The sequence below is a fragment of the Engraulis encrasicolus genome, chromosome 19 (assembly GCF_034702125.1).
Source record: "Engraulis encrasicolus isolate BLACKSEA-1 chromosome 19, IST_EnEncr_1.0, whole genome shotgun sequence".
Taxonomy (NCBI): Eukaryota; Metazoa; Chordata; class Actinopteri; order Clupeiformes; family Engraulidae; genus Engraulis; species Engraulis encrasicolus.
This window is the reverse complement of record NC_085875.1, coordinates 23,536,547-23,543,396: the sequence shown is the minus strand read 5'-3', so window position 1 is coordinate 23,543,396 and position 6,850 is coordinate 23,536,547. Positions and strand designations below refer to the sequence as shown.

At 40.5% G+C, this 6,850-nt stretch overlaps 2 long non-coding RNA genes across 2 annotated transcripts; both read left to right on the top strand.

Annotated features, from left to right (window-relative positions):
• The first annotated feature begins 565 nt into the window (after positions 1-565).
• On the top strand, positions 566-2,710 carry LOC134470063 (uncharacterized). The gene is made up of 5 exons (XR_010039140.1): positions 566-644; positions 888-998; positions 1,103-1,188; positions 1,911-2,002; positions 2,571-2,710. It is a non-coding gene; the product is annotated as an uncharacterized LOC134470063 (long non-coding RNA).
• A 66-nt stretch (positions 2,711-2,776) lies between these two features.
• On the top strand, positions 2,777-5,053 carry LOC134470062 (uncharacterized). The gene is made up of 4 exons (XR_010039139.1): positions 2,777-3,100; positions 3,940-3,980; positions 4,163-4,233; positions 4,983-5,053. It is a non-coding gene; the product is annotated as an uncharacterized LOC134470062 (long non-coding RNA).
• The last annotated feature ends 1,797 nt before the right edge of the window (positions 5,054-6,850 follow it).

Sequence of the window (6,850 nt, the reverse complement as noted above, 5' to 3'; positions counted from 1 at the left end):
CCCGTCTGCGTTTTTGTGTGGCAATGTTTAATATCCGCTCAAGCCATTTAGTTTTTACCCGTGATTGTGACTCTCTCGTGTTTAAAATATCCTCAAGTCATGTTGCTGTTTTTACCGTGATTGTAACTCTCTCGTCCGTTGCAAAACTCGCCTGGTTGAGAACACAAAACTCGCTGGCACATGTGAACTCGGATAGCCTAGTTGAGCGAAGTCGAACATTCTGAAACGTTGGGCTGACGAGGAAGGGGGAGAAAGCTACCGGTAGTTCAGCGGAGTTGAAGCCTGTTCTCTGGTTGAAGGAATGACCGCATCGCCACGTTTTATTGTGTGATGATGGCCCACTAGAATGACTATTAATTTTATGTCCATTAAAAACGGTTGTTTGGTAATTGATTTTGTTCTACTGATGGCTGGTCGCACCGGTGCGCCTAAAAATATTTTTTAGGCGCACCATTGAAAAAAATGGGCGCATATGCGACCAAATTGGTCGCACTCTGGAGCCCTGCTTGAACAATAAAATCACAACAACTGCTTATTTTTCAGCTGTAGGGCACAAGTAAGAGGAGAAGAATGCTGCTCAGCTGGGTCGGCGTCGGCCACACAACTTATTCAAGAAGCCCTTGGATATCATCGGCATGTATGAAGTAAGTTTTTAATGTCATGCACAACAGCAGGCGTGAATGCGCTCGCACACGCGCACACACACACACTAACAATGAGAGCTGGCCTGATATTGTTCTTTGATGCTGTGAATGTGTATGGAATGCCTACTGTCTGGTGTCACTTCAGACAATTTTGCTACGGTTTACTGTATGTTCTGTCTATCTGTCTGCCAAACTCTCAAACTTGTTGTCTGTCTTTTTGTCTTCCTCTTTGGGCACCGGCAGGCACAGTCATTCCGGTAGTCCGTTCCTCGATGGACGTGATGACCTGGCACCAAAACCGCTTAATGTGTACGGAGCTGTGTCTGCATCGAGGGAAGAACGCGGCACTGAAATGTGAGTGTATGATTCAAGAATTGTAAACATGGGTACCAGTTGTACTATATATTTCACAGTAAAATCCCAATTACTCATAGTTATTCATTCTTTTTCTGCTGTAGGACACAAATGAAAGAAGATTACTTCTGCTCTGCTGGGTCTGTGACACTATTTATCCGAGGAGTCCTCAAACATCAGGATGTAGGAAGTAAGATCTTTTTATGTCATGCATAACAGCCCATGCGTGCACACACACACACACACACACACACACACACACACACACACCACACATATGCTCATACACACACACACACACACACACACACACACACACACACGTACAAAACATGCGCATGGACACCCCACTCTACACCACACAACAGATAAACACACACAACCTTAAAGGGACACTGTGTGAGATTTTTAGTTGTTTATTTCCAGAATTCATGCTGCCCATTCACTTATGTTACCTTTTTCATTAATGCTTACCACCACCATCAAATTCTAAGCATTCATTATGAATTGAAAAATTGCACTTTTCATACATGAAAAGGGGGATCTTCTCCATGGTCCGCCATTTTGAATTTCCAAAATTAGCCATTTTTAGCTGCAAAAATGACTACTTGGACCATGCTAGAAAATATTTGTTTATTACTTAGTAAACTTTCATGCAAAGATCAAATTTGGCAATAGGCAGCCCAGTTTCAATGAGCAGCATAGTTGCCGTACCTTTTTTGACCATTTCCTGCACAGTGTCCCTTTAAAGGAAAATCCCTACTAGTTTCAACATCCAATTATATTGTTCTCACTACCACTGGTTTGTCAGGACCCAACAACGCAGTTCAGGATAAATGTGTATGTCAACTGTATTGTAGGCCTATTACTTTAACAATAAAATCACAATAACTGCTTATTTTTTGGCTGTAGGACACAAGTAAAAGGAGAAGAATGCTGCTCAGCTGGGTCGGCGGCCACACTACTTATTCAAGAAGCTCTTGGATATCATCAGCATGTATGAAGTACGTTTTTTTTATATCAATGCACAACAGCAGGCGTTAATGCACACACACACTCACACACACACACACAATGAGGCCTGATATTGTTCTTTGGTTCTGTGAATGTGTATGGAATGCCTACTGTGTGGTGTCACTTCAGACAATTTTGCTACAGTTTACTGTATGTTCTGTCTATTATTTTGCCAAACTCTCAAACTTGTTGTCTTTCTTTTTGTCTTCCTCTTTGGGCACCGGTAGGCACAGTCATTCCGGTGCAGTCAAGTCAGAAATAACATTTTATATACCTGTGTGTGTGTGTGTGTGTGTGTGTGTGTGTGTGTGTGTGTGTGTGTGTGTGTGTATTACATTATTACATTACATTACATTACATTGCATTTGGCAGACGCTTTATAACCAAAGCGACTTTCAAAAGAGGACATAATCAAGCCCACATCACAAGTAAATACAAAGTGTAAAGGAGATATACAGAACAATATAATTTACCTAAACCATATTTATGATGACTGAGATGGAAAAGCCATGTCTTGGCCTAATCATTTACACTTTTCTTTTGTTTTGCTTTTTCAAGACTTGTGGTGAGATGCCAAGAGCTGCCATGAGGGATATGCAACCTGCAGCTTCACCGTGCTTTTGGGAGGTCATCTACTACATGAACCTTAATATCTACAAGCCAGCTACTTTAAATCCTTGAAAGGGTAGTGATGTCAATCAAACCAGATCACGAGACAAGGTCCTGAGGTACAAACTGCACTGAAAAAAGAGGGAATGGCGGGTCTTTGAATTAACCTATATAAAGTAAATAGATGCAAAACAATTCATTAACATTCCTTGAGTAAACATGATTTCATCAAATAAGGATAATGTGTTCTTGGAGACTGCTGAATTTGCATGTTTCTAATGCTTTGAATGAACATGATTAAGTTGTGTCTGGGGTGGCCTCCAGTCCTGAGGTGGCGCTAGTGCACCACTTTCTAAGACAAGAAGAAGCCGGAAAGTTTCTAAGCCAGAGAGCCGTTCCCCTCATTCAGCTCGGTCCTACTCTTCAGTCTCATCTCGCTGGAATAGTGTTGTCATGTGTGAAGATCTACACGAAATTGAGTAAGTAACTGAATTACTTTCATTTATTGTGGGCGATGTAGAACTGCTCTTGTGTCTTTTGTGTGTGGAAGCTGAGCCAAAGGTGAAGTTAGACTCTACTACATTTACCCACGCAGTGCTCTTTGCTTAGTAACAGGTGCACTGCAAACACATGCAGTTGGCTATGCATCATGTTAATTTCGAAAAGAATGGAAAATATGTACATTTAGGATATTCAATGATGTAGTAAAAACTGCTACTGTACAACAATCTAGCTGGTCATCTTCAGTTAATAGCTATATTTGCGCGGGAGGGTCTGATCCGTTAATGGGGGAGGGGTGGTGGGGGTGCACAGCGAACTAGAACTTCAACGAACACGTTGCATGCTCACGAGAACAGAGGGCTGGCGTCGTTTCGGTGTGTTCATTTTAAGCCAAGTATTCTATTTTTAAAGTTTTTTGTTTTTTGACCCAACCCAGGTGTTTAATGCACACATGCACTTGTGGTCTTAACCGAAGATTAATCAAATGTAAGCTTTCCTGCACACAAAGTCAAAGAACAACCGACCTAGATAGAGTGCATATAATCTGAATTTAAACTTTGCACATGGAATTGGATGAAACATGTGGGAATAGTATCCTATTTATTGAAGTGCATAGCACTTTTTTTTACTTGCACTTATGGTGCAATGCAAAGCATGCACTGCCTTGTTATCTCGTTTTACTTAGCCTATATCTTCCTCTTTTAAGTGGAGCATTGTTTACAAGTAGCCTATTTTACAGAATGCATGCTCCTCATTCACAAATCCTGTTCTGTTTATAAATGTTTAACCTCACCAATTCCTTCTTTCTTTCTTTAAGGACTTCTGGCACAGTGGCCTGCACTGTTCGAAGTCTGTAAGGTAAGACATTCAATGCTGATTGTCTTTAAGGTGTGTGTGTGTGTGTGTGTGTGTGTGTGTGTGTGTGTGTGTGTGTGTGTGTGTGTGTGTGTGTGTGTGTGTGTGTGTGTGTGTGTGTGTGTGTGTGGCTTTCCCTAATGTTTATGATTTTTCAATCCTTTGGGCTCTTTATGTCTTTTCAGATCAGTGCTGAATTCAAAATAATCACCACAGTTCCCCTGCAATCCAAGCAACTGTTGCTGAATTGGCTGATGTAAGTTTCTGTCTTTTTCGCCTGTCTACTTGATGGTTCCTGAGCAGAAAGCCTTTAACTATTGAGTTACACCCCTGCATGTTAAAACCCCATAGAGAGGATCAGGATCTGTCTTAGTAGTCATGGTACCAGTACATTCATATGCATGTTTCTTTTGGTGGCAGTCAGCTTCCCAATGTTGATGTCATTCATAGAATCCCAAAACAAATCAGTACCACCACCATTTTTGACCATAAACATGGGACTGTTTTCTTTATACTTCTCCCTTGGCTACTATCACACATGCTTGAAACAATCTGAAGCAAATGTGTTCATCATGGTTTCATCAGAGACAAACAGACTTCAGATATGGATTGCTGGAACCATGTCCTCTGGTCTGATGACACCAACATGAACACATTTTTTCGGATGGTGTCAAGCATGTGTGGTGTTAACCAAGTGAGTAGTACAAAGTAAACTGTCCCATGCTCATGATCAAGTTGTGGTAGTGGGACAGACATGGTTTTAGGCTGGATGCAGGGAGTCAATATTGGAAATCTGAATTTCACCAACATGTACCATGACAATTGAAGCAGATCATGATACAGTCTGCGATTTTAAAGGTGCAGAGAGTGATTTTTTTTAAAAAAAAGTAGTTTATTTCCAGAACTCATGCTGCACAGGTTACAAATGTTCTCCTTTTCTTTCTTTCTTTCTTTCTTTCTTTCTTTCTTTCTTTCTTTCTTTCTTTCTTTCTTTCTTTCATTAAGTTGTACAAGATGCACCATTTCTGAGGACTTCTGGCACAGTGGCCTGCACTGTTCAAAGTTTGCAAGGTAAGACATTCAATTCGGATTGTCTTTAATGTTTTTATTTGTGAATTACAGCGTTTTATCTCCTTTCTTGAATGTGTGTGTGGCTTTCTCCTAATGTTAATGATTTGATCGTTAAATCCTTTGAGCTCTTTATGTCTTTTCAGATCAGTGCTGAATTGAAAAGAATCACCAGTGGCCAGCACTGTTCGAAGTCCACAAGGTAAAGCATTCACTTTGGCCACAACCCTACCCAGTGCACCTTAACAACTTGACTCCTGCTTTAAATTAGCTGTTATCTGAATGGTGGTGACTAAATATTCCAGTGGTATAAGGAGCTGCTTCTCAAATTTTTATATTTAAGTTTTGTCGTACTCTGACCAGTGAATATTAGATTATTGCTTAGTACTAGAATTGGAGTGTGACACTATTTGTATGCATTGTGCTATGCTCAACATGACATTGAGAGGCTTCAGTTGAAAGTGAGCAAGCTATCTCACGGTTTCCTTATTTCAATACACTTGCTACACAATTCATATGCAGCTAAACAAAAAGAAATATTAATATCTTCTATGTAGAAACAAAATGAGCACTACAATGAAGGGTATAATATCTGAGAGCACTTTGTTGACACATGTTTTTCACTCTGATGGGGGGGGGGGATCAGAGTCGACAGAGTGCACATGCTGTGTTACGCTTTTCATTATATTGCCCGTTGTATGTCTGCCTAGAATATTGCATGTTTTATTTTTAATCATAAGTCATCAATGAAACTTATTCAGCCCCTTGACAGACAAGCCCTGCATGCCATATTACTGCACGCATGCACAAAGAGCAATGCAGTAGACTTTTCCTTCAAAGTCTTCTCGCAAGGAACAGTATATACCGTACCTGTATACTGTATGCATAATGAAACTTGTTGTTATTGAGACGAGCTGACCCTTACATCTCTGTGCTCTGAAACATCTTAAACAGAGGATTGGCATCACTGGTTGTCTACTACTAGCTCCTTGTAGGTCCCAGCCAAGGAGACACAGTAGACCTGGGGTGTTGTTCCATATGAGAGTGAGCTTTTTCATTGGCCTGGGCCCACTGGTATTCCTGTGACACACCAAGTTTCATGTCAAAGTCTTATCATGCTATGCAATGATCTTGCAGGCCACATAAAATTACTTCATGGGTCACAATTGGCCCTGGGTTTGAGTTTGACATCTCTGCAGAATGAAGGCAACTACACAGCTTTGGCTCTGGTATTTGACGACTTCAGGCCAATTCACACCAGTGTTAAATCATCATCCAGGTCCCACATCAGAATTAGAACTGAGGAAATCTTGGCAGTGGAACAGAGGACATGCTTTGGACTTTGCAATAACCTACTGCCCAGCTTAATGTTGATTCATTTGTTTATTCAAATGGCTTGGCTAGTTTGTGTTTATTTACTTTTGTCTCTTTTGAATAGGTCATGGATGAAGTTGCCGTAGACGAAGCAATTGAAGACATCACAATTGGAATCTGCTCTGACAGAAGATTGGGCATCCCACCCTTTGGACATTGTCAGTTTTAGTGTATGTCTGTCACACACGTGACACCCAATCGGAAAGGACTCTTTTTTTTTTTTTCAGCAACTAAAAAACAGCAGTTATTTTTGTTTCTTTAAGTGAAATGTACCTTTTTTCTAGAGATCTATTTGCTTGTATGCACTTCCAGCTCCTTACTGGTTTAAGAATAGCACTTGAGTGTGCATATGTTTTGTACGTACTGTGTTGATTTTGACCCAAACTAAAGACAAACAAAATACCAAAACTAGACTTAAATAAGACTGGGTA